Below are 17,956 nucleotides of genomic sequence, written 5' to 3'. Positions count from 1 at the left end.
TCTCCTCCTCTCTCTCCTTTTAGCTCTTCTAGTTAATTACTGGCCTGGAAGATGGTGCATGAAGATTTATCAATGTTATAGTGTATTAATTCAACATAACTTAATCATCTTATATGTATGGATGAAGTTCAGTAGTGCATAAAATCTTGAAGAAAAGATGTATACTTAAAAGCTCATAAAATGTAAATGAGTTTAAAGCCATTTATTTAAAAGTGTCTAATTCTGCCTTATGGATCAAAATATTCTTTATCCTGAATCACTGTGACAGATTGGGATAAACAAAACCAATTTGCAAGATTTCGTTTCTTAAGCATTTGTTCTTCTGTCAATAAATGGCAAACAAGTTTTTGATCTATACTCAGGATTCATCTTCTATAGATTCATTCTATTTTTTTTAAAACCAGCTCTATGGGATAAGGGTATTTAGTTTGATATTTGAACACATAGCAAACCATATGACTGAGGTGCTTTTTTGATAAGTATTTTGAGCTTATTATCAAATGGCTCATGCCATAGCACTGCTCTTCCTATTTCTTAATAAGATGAAGTGAGTGCAGGCTGTATTTTTCTGAGGTGACTGTTTAGTCTGGATATTGAATTTGTTTTATTTTCCCTTTCAGAGTAAGGTTCTCTAAGAAATTGTCTCCATGATTTGAGAGCTAAAAATGGAAGAAAGGCTTTTGAGTTCTGCTGTGAGGTCAAGTGCCTCTGGAGGCTGTAGAGTTTAATGGGAAGGGACAGCCTCCTTACTGTAATGATCCTTGAGTGTCAAGGCCTGGTGAGAGTCATACATCTTGCATGCATGTTTTCCAGTTTACTTACATGCTGTTAATAGCATTCATGACAATTTCAGCTCATTTTAGACTGGTTACAAGATATATTCTCTCTGGTTTTCCTCAATTTCCTCACCTTTCCCAGTGTAGAGGAGATGAATCGGACAATATAGCTGTGTTCAGGCAGAAGGAACCTTCTTCAAACACTTATCATCAGAGAAAGAAATTAGGAGCATCTGCTCTCTCCTATTCAGACCAAAGTGCTGGGGGTGTGTGTGTGATATATCTGTATATACACCCCATAGATGACATGCAGGTTTGTCAAGTTAGAGAAATGCTTTCCTTGCATGTTGTCAATGTGTTTTTGCTGTCAGCTGTGCTGGTACCAGGTACTCTTCAGCTCAAGAACCTTTAACATGAAGAGTTTTAAAAGTGTTGCTGTATGTAATATAAGCTCTCAGCTGAAATAAAGCTTTTTAGTTTTACAGTTCCTGAAGGTTTAGGCAGGTTGCCTAATCATGAAGCTGTACAGCTGTAAAACCAATTTACATTAAATATGCATAAACATTAATTTACACGAAGGAATCTGATTTGAAGTTTAAAAATTGGTGTTGTGTGTTTGGTGTACAGTTTGATACACCTCAGTTTCCTAGTTAAGCATGTTATCATTTTATTATTTTAATCGTAATGTACATATTCCACCAGGAAAATCTTTTCTGCCCAATTTCCTATTTGCCTTCTGCTGTGTCTAAAATTCTGCTATTTCATTCCTTGGAGTTAATAAACCCTTACACTGAAAATCTATGGGGACAAAGCAGCAGCAACTAGTGAATGGTGTTCAATAAAAGGAAGTACTATATTTGCCTGAAATGCCAAAGAGGGTACTGCTACTACTTAAATTGCAAGCTCTGTGGAAAAGGAGGTTAATGTTTTATCCTCTACCTGCTAAGTGGGGCAAAAGTCCTCCTGGACATCCTTGGATGTTACTGGAGCAGAAATGAGTTGTTTTCCCTGAGGAGAGGCAGCAGTGTTGTCCTGTGACACTTCAGTCTAAGTGGAGCTGCCTGAGGTGCTTTCCTGCTGGCAGCAGAGCTGGCCCTTGTGTGCTGTGAGCGTGTGACCCAGCTTGTGTTGGAGGTTAGTACTCCTGCTTCAGGTGCTCGGAGCTGTCCTGAGCATTTGGAGGCACAGTGCAGGGAGCTAGTGCATCCCTTGAGTCCTTCAGGGTTGCTTTAGAAAACTAGTCCTAGTGAATTTTGAGCCACAATTGCCTAAGTCAAGATTTAGATACATCATCTGGTAGATGCTTATGAACAGTGATATTCTCTAGTTTCTGGTTGTCCAAGTATATTTGTTGCTGGGCAATTGCATGAACAGTATGTTAGATCACTGAGTCATAGAATGCTCAAGGTTGGAAGGGACCTCTAGAGGTCATCTAGTCCAACCCCCCTGCACACGCAGAGTCACCTAGAGCACGTGGCACAGGACTGCGTCCAAGTGGTTGATGTTGTCTTCTGGTACTGCTGATAATGAAGTTTGGGTCTTTACTGCTTTTCCTATGGGTGATGTGATGTTTGTGTCTCTTGTCATCTTCCTCAATGGTTCTACTGCACTGACTCTACATGTGGAGTCGAATCTCATATGAAAATTAGTTTTTAGGGGGAGAAGTGGTGGTGGGATTGAGGCTTTTTCCTCTTTGCTTGAGCTCTGTGTTCTGACTTCCAACTCCTATGATTCTCCTTTTACCATAAACAATAAACTTTATTTGGGATTTGTTAGGATGGCTGTATCAGATTGATAGTAAAGAAACTTAATTTACTGCTATGCCCTAAGGGCAAAACTATCATCACAAAGTTCAGTTATGTGTTTGCTTTTAAAATAGCATTGAGAGTGTTTAGTCCATGAGTCTGTGATAAAGGAGCACATCAGATTTTATAAATACTTGGTTGCCTAGATAACTCTAGTTGGTCTCAGTACCTTTCAAAAGTCGGCTGCCTGTGCCTTGCAGTTTAAAAAATAGATGAATAAAATGGTGTCTGAGATGGATATATAATGTTCAAACTGAATGCTGTTCTGTTAGAATCACGGGCTAATCCAGTGCTTAAACTGGCAATGAAATTCAGGTTAAAAACAGCTTGTGCATGCTCTTAATGGTTTTAAGCTCACATTTATGCTTGAATTAGACTAGATTCCTCCAACAGTTTTTAGAAACCTTGGTCTTGATCACTATATAATTTTGAAAATTAAAGTGCTGCTTTAATACTTCTTTGTATGAATACTTCATACTTCTTTGTATGAAGAGTCATAAACAGAATATAGGTGAATAATTCTTCCCTAAAATTTCCTCTCTTATAATCTTCATTAATGGTTGTGTGTTTGTGATACCTTTTTGCCCCACAAAATTCTTCTAAAGCAGAAGGCAGCTCCCTGTCCAGGCTTTCTTCATGAGAAGGGAATGAACCCTGTCAAACCCTCCATATCCAGATACGATGCAAGAACTGGAGACCTGTGTATCTGCAAGTTCATGTTGGTTTTTCTTTAAACATCATTTTGAAAATTGCTTACATATTAATTTTATTCCTTTTCTTATTGTGGTAGACTGCTTCTAACATTATAGAAGACAAAGCAGGAATTTAGAATTTGGAAGGTTTCTCTAGGTTTCTGGTAAACTAGGTTTCTAGTAAAGAGAATATTCTCAACTCAGATGTATAAATCGAAGAGTTTGTGTATATGAGGTTTGGGTTGGGTGAGCCGAGAGATGTAACCAGTTTTGTGTGGAATGTATCAAATCATGTAGTTCTTAGAAATGTTTGCAGAGTGCTTTTTATTTTCTCTTTTTATCCATGTAACAAGAGAATCCCTTGCAGCCTTCCCTTAAGGGAAGTGTGTGTTCATACAATGTCTTTTATTTGTTTTCAGGTGCCTTAGTTCTATGTCTCTTCAGTACTAACATCTGAAAAAATTCTTGAGGCTTCTGGCTCAATGGGAAAACTCACTTACCTGAAATTTCAGAAAAAAAATGAATCCATCTTGTACAGAGCCTGCAGTTCCAATTTATTAGTCCTAATTTGGCCTAGAGGTGGTCAAGCAGATTTGACTCAACACTTTTTAATGTGTTTTAATAGGTATATAGGGACAGAACTCAAAAATGTAGGTGGCTGGAGAGGTTTAATACAGGCATTATTGTCATTTATGTACTGTCCAAAGTCATGTGGCTTTTTTGTATTGGGTAATAATAAGGTAAACTTTTCAAATTTCCTGCTTTGTTTTCCATAATAAGTATTAGGTTACACAAACTTTATATGATTTCAAAATGGCAAAAACTGGCACTGTTAATATTGCCTCTAAAAGTATTTCCATTGCCCTCTTGTTCCTAGAATCCTCTTGTTTTGAGAATTGGACCATGGCTGGTGCATAGTGCACCCTATTAATCCAGCCCTTGAGGTACTAGTGGTTAGTAGTACATAACCTCCATGTTACTTATTTTCATGAGCTCCTCCTGTGTCTTACCTGAATATGCAGTTGTATTCATAAGGCTAAGTCCTTCTCCTCCTGCAAGCTGGCTGCAAGGTTAAATACCAGATGGGAAGAACTTCTGACCCTTTTAATTCTTGTTTATTCAGTTGGAGCATCTTGTAGCAGGAGCTGAAAGCTTCCTGTGGTCTCTGTAATCTGGAGGAACAACCAAGATAATACAGATTTAATAACTCTGGTACTGTTTGTGGCTCTGTACAGAATGTTGTGTATGAGAATTAAGGATTAATCTTACCCTTATATGCAGGGATTTCCAAGAACAGAAAAGGGAAGAAAACCAAAATTAAAAGGGAAGGGCAAATAAGTGTCAGGTACATTTGGAATAGTTATTTTTCCCTTTTTGGACCCTTAGCTTCCTTCACATGAAGTGGTAGATTCATATTGGACTTGATTCTTGAAGATCACTCTGTGGGAGTATTTGTATTTATCTAACTTTGAGCAGTTAAGAGGTTCATGTATATATTTTTTTTGAGAGTGTGCAATATGAGCTAAAGCTGCATTAATTTCAAACTGAACTGGATAAGATTTTTCAAATAGAGTTGTGGATAGCTGGTATACCAAGTAGATTTCTTGATACTATACAGTGTGGAAACCACAGCTTCTATCTGCTCAGCATCTTGCTTTTTTCAAGTCACATGTATGCATCCCAACATTTAATCTACTATGCAAAAATTGTCTTAGTAGGTCAGTTTTACAGTTCCAAGGTATTACTAGGTATGATGTGTGCTAAGTGAGTAACGTTAAGATGTGTTTGAATGTGACACTTCAAACTTACAGGTCTCTAGAGATCTTATTTTTTTTTGTTTGACAGAATTAATACAATTTAAAAGGAAGAGGGTATTTTTTGTTTTTTTCCTTAAAAAATTGAATGTAGCAATATTGTATTGATATAAAATATTCTCTTGTAAAATTTTAAACAGGGCTTTGTTCAACCTCCTTGTTGAAGTTTGTCTTTTTCCCTTTTGGGAGTTGCTTTGTATTCTTCTGATAGCTACTTCCTCGAGATAGTTACATGTGGTTTATAATACACATTAGGGATAAAAGTATTGCTGATATTATTATATGGTGCCTTTATTTTTGTGTCATCCATTTAGGGACACTTAGTAAAATCAATACACTGCAAATGATGAAATTTGAGCACATTCATACTTTCCTTCTGTCTTATAACCATTACTACTGTAACAGATATTTTCAAGAGAAGGAACTTTGAGATAACTCAATGATTTTGCTGTTATATGAGTGTCTGATTTCCCAAAGGGCCCAACTGTCCTTTTCTGGATTATTACAGTCTTTTATCTGGTTTTTACTGCATCTTTCTTTGTAGAGCTCAAAACCAGTAAAGCAGGTTTGTGTTGCCCTGTCTCTTCAGTCAAGTACTTTGCAGTAAGTGTGGGGCCTTGAGGTCTGATGGATTCCTCAGCCCCTCTGGGTGACAACATGCACATGTTGCTGAGATGCCTTTTCCTGACAGAGCACAGGGCCGGGCTGCCCAGAGAGGGTGTTGGAGTCTCCTTCTCTGGAGGTGGGCAAAGCCTGCCTGGACATGATTCTGTCAGGTGCTCTAGGTGGCCCTGCTTGGGCAGGGACTCGGTGATCTCCAGAGGTCCCTTCCAGCCTTCATCGTTCTGGGATTCTGTCAGTGTTGGCCTGCTTGAGCCATCTGTGCAAACAAATCAGTCACTGACACCAGAGTCACTGACATCAATCCTATGCAGATGTCAAGTGGGGCACTTAAATAGGACTCAAGCACAATAAATTTTTCCAAGTTTATACACTTTATTTCTGAAGTCTGATTCAGTCTTCTCTTCCACATTGCAGCTGGGCAAGCTCTCTGAGGCTGCCACAATCTCCAGAAGCTTCTGTGTTTCTGTTTCATTGCTGGCTGATCTCATGCTGTTCTCCTCAGGGGCCTTCTGTCAGTGTGGGCACCCTTGTGGTGGTTTAAAGTTTCTCTTCCTACTGATTGGCTTCTGATCACCTCTGTTTGGGGTGGAGAGCAGAACTGGGCTAAACCTGCAGTGTTTGAACATGTGGTCTGTCACAAAAGCTCTTATCTTGTGGTTAATTGTGATACTTCATCAAAGTTTGTTATGAGAACTTCAATTCTTCTGACAAAGTGAGGGGAGGTAAAGGGAAGGTAGATACTGGAGGGCAAAACAGTTTGGTTAGATGTGAGGTTTGCTTGATAGCCATGTGAGGGAAAAATGTGTATATAAAAACATATTTGTATTATCATTTTTAAAGATAATGGTTTTATATATACACACAGCTTATAAAACACTACAGAATACTGCTGTTACAACTACAGCTGTGATTAACAGCTTCTGTAAGAAGCCTGGTATATTTAGTCATTTTATAGGAACACAAGCAAAATAGCTTCTGTTATTAGCTGCTGCTATCTTTAGATATAAGAATATATCTTAAAATAACTGCTTCAATTCCTAGTGAAAGGTGGGATGAAATAAAAATCAAGAGCTGAAGTATTTGAAGTCCTTTTTGCTCTACCACAAGTTAATTGTGCTGCAGTTTGCAGAATGACCCTCTGTTTCTAGAATGCTTGATATGAGCCTGTTTCCAGCATTTAATGGATATTATTAATTTTTTAATATCTCTTGATTGACACTTAAACTAATCCAAAAACTAATCCAAAATAAAATACTGATTTTTCATGTACAATAAACTGAGTACCGTGTACAAATGTCTGAGTACCATAGTTAACTGTGTACCTGGAGAAATCCTTGTAGCATTTGGCTGTGCTGCTAAATATGGGGTCTTGAAAAGAGTGCTAGCAGAGACAGCTTTAGTATGTATTATCACTTAATCCCATATTGCTTTTTCCTCCCCCACAGTGTCCGTCAACTTTTGAGATCTGTGTAATGTAATATGCTTGTGCTGTAGCAGACTTTCTTTCTATAATTTTTAATATTAGCATATTTTCATTTTTTCTTCTACCATGTGTATTTTGTCATAACACTTGAAGTGGGGAGGGGAGTTGTACCTCAAACTGCAAAATAGTTTCAAGCGGCTTTCATTAAGCTACAGAGGTGATTAAGGGAATGGAGGATCTAATGCGGGGGAAAGACTAAGTGAGCTGGGCCTATTTAGCCTGGAGAAGAGAAGACTGAGAGGGGATCTGATCAACATGTTCAAGTAGCTGAGGGGAGAATGCGGGATGGATGGGGCCAAACTCTTCTTGGTGGTGGCCAGAGACAGAACAATGGGTAATGGGTGACTTCTACCTCCATGTGAGGAAGAACTTCTTCACTGTGAGGGTGACGGAGCCCTGGAACAGGCTGCCCAGAGAGGCTGTAGAGTCTCCTTCTCTGGAGATCTTCAAAACCTACCTGGATGCCACCCTGTGCCATGTGCTCTACGTGTCCCTGCTGGAGCAGGAGGTTGGACTAGACGATCCCTAGAGGTCCCTTCCAAACTCAACCTTTCTGTGATTCATTAAGCTTTCCTTAAGAGCTGAGCAGTGTCCTGGGTTAACTGTTGGGCCACTTTGTGGTGTTAAAGCAGCTGATTTGCTTTGAAAATGATCCAAGATGAAAAGAACAAATTGCAGGTCAGGGTTCAAAATTAACCTGCTGTGTTAGGCTTGCCAAAAAGGCAAGCCAAGTAGGGAACTTAAAGACATTTCAGTAGGGAGGAAGGGATGGCATGATCTTTTCAGGATTTCCTAAGGTATATATCAAATGCTGTTAAATAGTATTATTTACATTCAGAAGATATAATTTCAAAATTTCATCATGTCTATTTGTTTCTATTTTTAAGATACTTTTATTAAAGTGGTTCTATTACCAAGAGGTAATTGCATCTTCAGGGCTGAAAACAATTTTCAGTTGTGAGGATGCTAACGTGTATTTTGTTCTTTACTTGTATCAGATCCTAGTGCATTTTTATCTTCCTTGTTTAGCAGCCTTTATTAGCATGCACAGTGTATGTTAAACTTTTGGAAAAGGAAGCTTTCTTTTTTGGGGGAGGGGGGAGAAGGGGAGAAAGAGGTGAATGATGTCTTAAGTAGCTACAGTCTAAAAGCAGCTGTTCTGCAGAGAAAGAAATCTCAGCTCATTTGAAAAACTTTGTAAACTCTTGGGAAAAGTTAAAATGCAACCTATCTGGCTGAGCCACAAACAGCATCTTGGATAAGGTCAGAGAATCAGAAATGGAAAGGGTCCAAAACTCACACTCTGAAATGTTACACAGACATCATGGAGATCTGCAGGATTCTCTGGAGAGCCTTGTTTAAAGGGGAAGGGGTGCCTTGACAGGTAGGAAGGTCATACTTTTGCATGAAAGATTTCCATCTTTACAAGCCAGGAAGAACACTGCAGTAAAAAGAGTAAAAAGCATACTTCTTTTCCTAGATACAAAAGTGTTTTTTTTTTTTTTTTTTTTTCCTGATCCTGGGGACTGCTGTTGTTTCTCTGGACTGCAGATTTTGGAAACTGTTTTTGCCTTCTTGGCTACAATTTTACATATGTACTTCCCATTTTGGGTCGCCCTTTAAGACTGTTTTTTCTCATGTACAAGTGAGGAAAGGGAGTTTTGAAGCAAGCTTTGGTAGGACTAGGTTTTGGCCCAGTGTGGGTGGTGATAGGGCTCTCCACAGCTGAGACTTGCACAGGTTGTGTGGGATGGTGCTTGTGGGGATTGTAGGGCAGCCAGAGAGGAAGAATGGTATTCAAAATGTAGCTGTGCATGCCTAAAGCTGCATATCCAACCTGCCTCAGGATCTTACAGATGACAGCTTGTTCATGTTTCTGCCATCAGGTGTGAGCAATATTCCTCTCTTTTTCAGTAGGCTGTGTAGGAAGGATAGGGATGCTCAGCATTGTTAAGACCAGCTAGAAAATAAAGATGAAAACTATGGTGATGACCTGATAGGCTTGTCTTGGTGTGAGAAGTATCTCTGCCCTCTCCTGTGTGGAGTCAGAACTGCAAGGCCTTGTGCTGTAAACCCTGAATATAGACTCTATAAATCAAGTGCAACAGACTGTTGCTCTGAGTAAGTGGTATGTACACCACAGTGCCATACTGAGCTACATTACCCAATACATTGCAACGAGTGAGTACACCTTCTAGTCAATACAGCAGTTTGTGTAAAACTAATATAGTAGTATGCCTATAGCCCCCCAAACCCCTGTGTAGTAAAGTGTTTAGGAACTAATTGCATAAATGTGTTGAGATAACCTGGGCCTTTAATAGTTTGTGCTGCAGGAGAAGTTAAAGAGGTGCAGAGAGTGTGTGGAGAGGTGAAGCCCCGTGCCCAGGGGAACCCAGCAGATCAATAGCAGAGCTTGCAGTGCAACTCCTAAATGTATTCAGATTTGGGAGAAATTTTTTCAGTGAGATCCTTTGACCACCTGGTTTATTTTAACTCCATGTGAGATGATTTTATTTGGGTACATAAAACATCACTAAAAATGGGACTTCTAAATCTGGCAGAGATGGCTGAAACAAGAACTGAAGGCTGGTCAGATAATATGAAATGAAAGGCAAAGCATGTGTTTATTCTCAATGAAAAGTGATAAACTAATGAAACAAGTCACCAAGGGATGTGGCAGATAGTTCTTTCATAGGTACTTGCAGAAAAGACTGAACGCATTTTATTGTAGACAGCAATTGGCTTTGCTCTAGTGACTTGGCTTTGCGCAAGAGTAAGTGACCAGCTATGCCTCAGTACTGAGGTTACTGACTGGTGGTTCTGGATCTTAAAACTTAGTTAAATTATAAACAAAAAATTATCTTCAGTTATCTTGAGTCTAGTTCCAGGAGCTACTACTACCTGTGCAAAATCAAAGCTAAGCTGTTATGAAAAATGTAGATTTGAATACTCCTGTTAAATTTTTCTTGAAAAAGCTTGCTCTTTAAGAGAGCAGACTCCAAATGCACACGTGTATGTCCCTGCACTTCCTGTTTCATCATGGTCTGAAAGAGGAACAACCAAATGAGTGCAATACAGGACAGACTAAATATCAGGGTTTTCTAAGTTTGCTGGATCTAGGAAGTCCTGGAAAGCTTGTGGGGATGTCTGAAATACTTAAAAAAAAAAAAAAAAAAAAAAAAAAAAAGATTTTTGAAGGAAAAAAAAAAAAGGGCAACATTAACTAATCAGCATTTCTATTCTTAGAAAATTGTCAAAGATGTATCTTTTTTTCTAGTCTGCCAAATCTAGCTGATGGACTTTGTCTTCTGACTTTTTGGGAACAGTTATGATAAAGGTTATTCTTGCTATTTTTTTAATCTCTACTGAAGATCTGTTTTCCTGGTATGCCCATTGCATGGAATACAGGTTGTGTGGCTGTATGTGTAGAGTTGCTAACTTCTGCTAACTTCTACTTTGGTGTCTTTTCCTTTTTGGATTTGAACACAGGTAGCGTATACTAGAGCATTTTCTTGTCTTGATATTTTTCATAAGATGCTTTGTAGCTGAAAGACCCGAGGAGTCTCAGTGTTGCCCTGTTTGTTATGGCTACAACTGCAGAGGAAATGCAAGTAAATCACAGATAATTGCAGACATGGGGATGGCAATTTTGTTAATGGAATTATCTTTAGTTATCAGAGTAGAAAGATTAATAAAGAGAGGGTAAAACATCAGAGCAAGACAAACTTATGTATAAAAAACAACTATGGAATTATCTCTAAGGATTGTCTTCAAATATTTTGTGAGGAGAAAATAAATGAGTACCAAAGAGAATCATCCAATGATGCTTCCTTATGGAAACAAAAATTTTGGCTCCCTCTAAGCAGTCTTAAAAAGACATAAGATAATGGGGATTTGGGCTATGTTTTCCGTCTTTTTTTTTTTTTTTTTTTTTTTTTTTTTTTTGCATTTCTGGCCAATTTTGGGTATATGTTCAATGAACTAATTCTTTTGGTGTCTTTAAAGTGTGTGTGTGTGTAGGCTCCACCAGGGAATAAGTGATTGAGAGAGATTTTGAATAATCTTGTACGCTTGAAGCTGTCATGAACCTTCTGCGGCTGAGGAAAGTTTTTGAAAACACCTTTTGCTTTAGCGAATGATTGTGATCCTGCTATTTAGGTTGGGGACAGAATGCACTTCTCAAGTCTTAGGTCCATGCCTATTATAGATGTACTCTTTGTCCTGCTGTTAAATCAGAATAAGGCCATAATATGTTCAGGCTTCAGTGTTTTTGAAACACCACGTAAATATTCTTGCATTGCTTCCATTTGCAGTATTGTATACTATTTAAGTAAGGTAAAGATTTGATGGGCAGCAGCTGTAAGGGGTATAATAGGTAGTCACTGTCCTTCTGTGCCGTCTTTTAAAGACGGTGGCACTAAATTTCTTCTCATTTCAGTAGTTTTCCAGAGCTTGAGTTACTTGAAGAGCTCCAAATGGAAAGGGACCATGGGTAGTCAAGTCAGTCTTGCAGGGGTTAATACAAATATGGTGTTATTATGTTAAATACAGTATGAAAAGGAGCTAACATCCTTGAATACATATGCACGACAGCTAATTTTTGAAAATTTTGCTTGCAGTCTTGTGTTGCATACTATGAGGACAGAATGAAGTCATTGTAAACTAAACAAGGCAAGCAAATACACTTTTGCATGTCATTTGAGGTTTATTTTTCTCAATTCTTTTTGCCCTTCTTGTGAGTGTCTTAAACTTAACTTTTAATGCAATTTGGACAAAGCCTCTGAATCAATGCAACCTTTGGCAGGCTGCAAGTAGGAGAGCTATTTCCAGGAAGGATGCTTTTGTTTAAGTACTTGATGCCAGTTCTGTTCTACCATTGTGGTTTGTATATCATTCAGTGTTTGTTTATTGTACCATTCTCTTTGTTGGAAAGCAGCTAGGGGTCGGATGTATATGTGAAAGGACATAGAGAATATTTGCATGGAGCATGATGTTTTTTCTTCTGTTTTTATAACCCAGCAAGAGTGTTTGCCTGTAAGTTGTGAAGTCTGTATTGCTTGCTGGCTTTTTTAGTGCAAAATAAGTATTTCAGTGTGGGGGTGTGTGGGTTTTTTTTTGTGTGTGTGTGTATGTGTGTGTGTGTTTTTTTTTTTTTCAACCTCTTTCTACAAGAATGTCTAAAATCAGAACTTTTAAAATGATGCCCTTCCATTCTCTCAATGAACATTAACACCATGTTACTGGTGTCATGTTTTAGAAACAGTTCTGAGCTAATAACTTGTAACAAGTTCAGTCTCTTTGTTTAAAGAGAAATGTTTTAGCATAGCAGGGCAGCTGAGTGAGTTACTAGAAGCATTATAATACTTGAGAATGAGATTAAAAGAAGTGTGGCTCTGTTCCAGAAAACTACCATTTTCAAAGTAATTTCCCATAGCTTTGCTTTTGAAGTATTCATTTATTTCCTCTGGCTCTGTTTGTGGATAGTTGCATGTCATTTCTTCTAAGCCATATGTAGCATTCTGTGCTCTGTATATTCCTATACTTGTCTCTTTGTCTAAAGTCCTTGGTTCTTGTTTATTTTGCTTAAACAAGACTGTTTTGGTTGTTCATATAATGTAATTTCATCAGTTTTAAGCTCTACCTTTCTAAAGGAGAGGCCTTTGTTTCCTATCCGATAGTCTGTACAGTAGTAGCTGCTTAGTACTATCTTGTAGCTGCTTGACTATTTGCTCTGTTCAGGTATAGAAAGAATTTGAGGGATTAGGTGGGAAGGCAAGACTTGAAAGACATAAAAACTAAAATCAGCCACTGCACTGCAAGTGTAAAGATCTCTGCAATGCCCAGCAGCACTTAGGTTGATTATTGGCCAAAATTTCACAAAGAGGATGTTCTGTGTAACTGCAAATTCTAAAAGGAACCTTGTGGCATTAAAAGACTAGTTTTTCACCCAAAGAGGAATGGCTTTGGATACATGAGAACTTTCAGGCAAATCTTAATAGTTTCTAGAGATGTTTATGCAAGTAAGATACTGTTCACTTTCTGGAAACTTGGTGGAAAGTGCTTAATTTACCGCTAGTTACTGAGATCGAAGATGCTTCTGGGCGGATCTCCAGGCCTCTCAATTGCATATTCTGCAGTTTCAGCCACTTTAGCAGTGAAAAAAGGTTTCATGTTCATGTCTAAATTAAGTTTGGCAAAATAGATCAGTAAGTATTTACCAATCAGAACTTTTTTCATCTGCCGATGACCTCTGGCTCGCAACACTTTCACAGACATCAAGTTACCCAAAAGTTTCAGTGGGTTTAATAGAAATTGCTCATTTACAGCTAACTAAAACAGGCTATTTCCTTTCTAATGGAGGATTCATTTCTGTTGTGACCAGCAATGGAGAGAACACCTATTTACGAATAGGTTGTCTCTTTGGGTAAGCAAGTCCTCTCCCCTTTCTTCCAGGTGTCCAAACTGAAATGTAATTCAAAAATAGTTGTTGCTTCAATATTTCGTTTTATGCTTTATTTTTTCATGTAAGCTTATTTTGTTCATCCTTAAGTGGAACAAAGGTGGTTACAGCCTCTGTTCCAACTTAACCTGACTTAGAATTGGTCCAAAGTTGCTTCACTTTGCTACTGTGTTCCTCCTACCTGGCTTTTTACTGGTTGCAATTCAACTAGGACATCCCCTCCAAAGTCCTGAAAGAGACTATAATGTTTGAAACATTGCCAATGTTAACCTCTTGCAGGATTTGAAAACAATATCTGTACGGGGTATGCTGAAGTCTCATTTAAACTTTATTTTCCTACCAGTTTAAACTTGTGCAGTGGTGTCTGTCCTTCAGGACAGTTAATAGTTATACTCAAACCATGGCATCATTGGTATTCCTAGCTTGTTTAAGATATAGCCGGTAAATAATCTGGTTCCAGAATCTTTCATTGTTAAAAATAAGAGCTTAGAATAGGATTAACAGGTTTATCTCATCTAAACATCACAATTCCCTAGCTCTTATTTGATACCCTGCCTTTGGAGATTATTCCTTCTTGTTTAGGAAGGATTTGAATTTGTGCCACCTCGGTCTTAGATCTTCCAGCTGTTAATCTCCCTGAATTTCAAGCTCTAAAAATCAGCACAGTTATTTCCTTTATTCTTGTTACTCTAATGCTGTGTGAGTACTTCCTTCCTATTCAACGTACTGTCCAAGTTTGCAAAATACACCGGGAAGGAGGAGAGTGCGTGAGGGGGGAAGTTTTTTTTCAAGAAAGGAAAAAATACCATATGCTTTGCATGACACTACATTTTATTTTAACAAATTATCTAATCTTTACATATTGCACAGGAAAAATATATGTAGTGCCCTAAAATTATTGTATGTAACCAGGAAAGATACCAGTCTTCTGCTTATCCATGGCCTTAGTTTTGAGCATGCTGACTTCATGACACCTCTCCAGAATGTTGTAGATGTGCCCACACAGAGGAAGTACTGCTCCAATTTAGGAGAGGTACTGAGTATCTCAGCAGTTAAATCATATTGTTGGTGATTCTTGAAATTAAATGTACCAAAAATTGAGTAAGCAGTCATCTGAAATTATATTGTGATAACACAATTTAACAAGCTTCATAAACTGTTACATGTAGTGATCATCTATTTTGTAGCCCTGAGTTTATGGTATGAATTTGGCATTTTATTCCCACAGGTAAACTGCTGACCTACTGTTACAGTTCCATAGGATAATATTTTAAAATAAAACCTTCATAAATCAACTATATTTTTAAAATATTTTGAGATCATTATTTCGCTATAGTTCTGGGCATGCTACTGAACTAGCTGCTCTGAAAATGAGATATTGAAAAGCCTTGCGAAGAAATTACAGGCCAGATTTTTTACCATGTGGTACAATTTGTCTTCTGAAATCAGATAAGCATCTGCTTGGGAAAGTGCTTGAACTCTGAAGAGATTCTTTTATTTCTTTAAATATATTTATCAGAGGTTTCAAATGAATAGCTTTAGATACTTTTGGAAGTTTTACCCTCCTCTGACTCAGTGTCTTTGTCCTTCACTCAAACCAGGCTCTTGTTCTTCGCACTTCAGGTTATCTTTGGGCTTGTGCAGTTTTGTGCTTTATCTGTACTACTATTAAAATAATTCAATTTCTGTTTTGAGAAGCTGATAGCACGGTGGAACTGTAAGACAATACATTTACATTATCAGAATAACTGTGCTCAATTAAACCAACCCGAGAGAACAGCTGTGCCTGAAACACCAGTATGGGTAAGAGTCACAGTTGACCTGTTCACTCGGAGTACCCCAAAAGGTTAGGCTAGGGATGCTGCTCTTTGGCTTCTTGACTGACTTCTGTGGTCGTGAGGTTTCTCACTGATTTATTTCCCCCATTCAAGATTTGGAATGTTATCCTTGTCTAGATGGCAGCACTTCTAGGTATTTAGAAACCCTGGCCAGGCTTGGGCATATAATTGGATAAAAAGCATAGTTTTACATTGCTATATTCTTAATATGAAGGGAAGATGCAACAGCAAACTCTAAGGAGCATTAAGCAGTGATGCCTAGTCCTGTACATGTTCTTTTCCACCAGCCCGCAAGAATGAGGGCAATCCTTTCTTATTTGCAGCTCAGACAGTCAGGGGCTTGGTTTTGCACAGCCATACTTCTGTGGTCATGCTGCCTGCTGCTTCTGGACAGTTTGTGCAGGTCTCCTGTCTTGTTCCCTTTATTATACTGTCATTCCATGTGCTGTAAGATATGTCAGATTGTGCTTCCCACCTTCCTGAATGCCCCTCTTCTGTACCCATCAGCCAGAATTCCCCTACTACTACTTTTTAAGTAGTTGTTATCCCACAAAGGATTTGTCATCATTCTCCTGACAGTGTTTCTAGGCATTTTTGGTGCTCTTAGAGATATTTGACCCTGAACAAATGAAGTAATCATATATAAGCATTTCATGTTAGATAGGAGTGAGGGGAAATGACAGGAAAATACTATTAAAATAGCTCTGGTGCAGTAAATACCAGCTACAAAGACCCTCTATCAGGCTCTAGGTACACCTAGAGCCTTACAGTCCTTACAACTTCCATTCAGTGAAGAAGCTATTACGTGTCATTTGGGATGTGTGATGGAATGTCAGTATATGCCTTAAGTAATGGAGAGATTCTTGTTTTTGAATTGATTTCTGAACACTGTGGTTATTTAGCTGAGTCTTGTTTCCCCCAGCTGCTTCTGTTCTGTATTATGTTTGTGCATGTGTCTGATCCTGGAAAATGTTTGATCTTTTCTGTAGGTCATGCAAGATGTTTGATGTCTTTGTTGACTTTTGAGTAGGAGTAAATAAATTATGGAAAGCCCTGTGGCCAAAATTTCTTAACTTTTATGTATATCATTGTGGTCAATTAAAATGCAGCGAGCTGTGTTAAGTTTCTCTGTAATCATATGAAATAATGAAATATGTAACATTTGTAATGAAAGGCAGCTTTGAGTTTTGTGGCAGTGCACTGGCTTTGAAAGGGACCCGATTTCTTTGGCCAGGAGAGCAAAAGGCTGTGGAAAAAGGAATAGAGCAACAGAGATTCTGGGGAAGTTAGCAGTGTTAGGCAGTACCTTTGAAAACCATATTTAGTTAACATAATTAGTCATGTAACCTCTAAACTCAGTTTGTTTTCTCATCATATTATTGAATAAAAAAAGCTTGCTGAGGATTCAGGTGTGAATACTGAGTCTCGTCTTGGCTCTAGCCTGCTGTTTCTAATGAGAATTTGCTGCAGTTTCAATAATAGTTGATGAAGAGGTCATTTAAATAGCTTGGAAGCATGCAAAATCAGATAAAATTGAGTTGTCAGTCACTTTGGATATATTGAAAAGTGCCACTGTTAGTGCTCTATTTTCTATAAGTAAGTTAAATTAGGTACTTGATTAGCTCTTTCACTTAACAGAAATACCTTTTGTTTAAAGAACAGAAGAAGATTCTAAATGTATTTTCTGTTTTCAAGTATTATGATATTTTTATGAAGTTGTAGGAATAAGATACCCTTGAAACAGGGGAATTAAATGCCCCTGAATTAGCAGGTTTACCTCCCAGCCTTTGCAAATATCAGTTCCTGAAACCTGCAGTTTCTTCTCTCCTTTTAGGGAAGTTTTAGTGTCCAAGAGAAACTTCACCGTGTTATGCTCAGTAAGGGTTAACACGTACTGGTTTCTGAAATCCTCCATGGCTGAAATAACACTCTGCAGTGACAAATCATGTGCTTGGAGGTTCATGCTTATCCCCATGTCAGATAATCCTAGAGCATCACAATGAGGTGTAGGGAGGTTTTATGACTTAATTCTTTTTGTTTCTGTTGCTCCTACAGTTGATTTAGACATTTTGCTATTGAAAATCCTGAATAGCTTTATGGTTGAGGGTTTCATTGTTGGTGTATTTGGCATAATGTCTAGCTACAAAACACAAGAGTACTTGTTTACCCCTGCATTGCTGGATTTCTTTATAGGGGATAGGAGTTAGTTTCCACTGAAGAAGAGGAAAATGCTGAGTCTAGGTGAGCTTAGGACTCAATTTTTCGAAAGAGAATTTAGGAGTTAAAAGGCTACAGAAAGTGAACATTGAAGAAAAGCTGAAGTTTTCTCAATTTTCTGCATATTTTCATTAAACTTTCCTTGACTTTAGAGCTGCTTAGGAAATGCTGAAGAGAAATATTGAAGCATCCTTTTTTCTCCCTTCTGAATGAAAGAAAAAGGAAATTGCCTGCTAGCTATGTATAA

At 38.1% G+C, this 17,956-nt stretch overlaps 1 protein-coding gene across 1 annotated transcript in view; it reads left to right on the top strand.

Moving 5' to 3' along the window:
- PRKCE (protein kinase C epsilon) overlaps positions 1–17,956 on the top strand; it is a 267,657-nt gene that overhangs the window by 75,484 nt on the left and 174,217 nt on the right. The window lies entirely within an intron of this gene.

This window comes from Tinamus guttatus, unplaced genomic scaffold (assembly GCF_059628265.1).
Source record: "Tinamus guttatus ecotype Peru unplaced genomic scaffold, ASM5962826v1 Tinamus_guttatus_pri_ptg000208l, whole genome shotgun sequence".
In the NCBI taxonomy this organism is placed as follows: Eukaryota; Metazoa; Chordata; class Aves; order Tinamiformes; family Tinamidae; genus Tinamus; species Tinamus guttatus.
The sequence above is the reverse complement of the archived record's forward strand: the minus strand, read 5'-3'. Positions and strand labels throughout refer to the sequence as shown.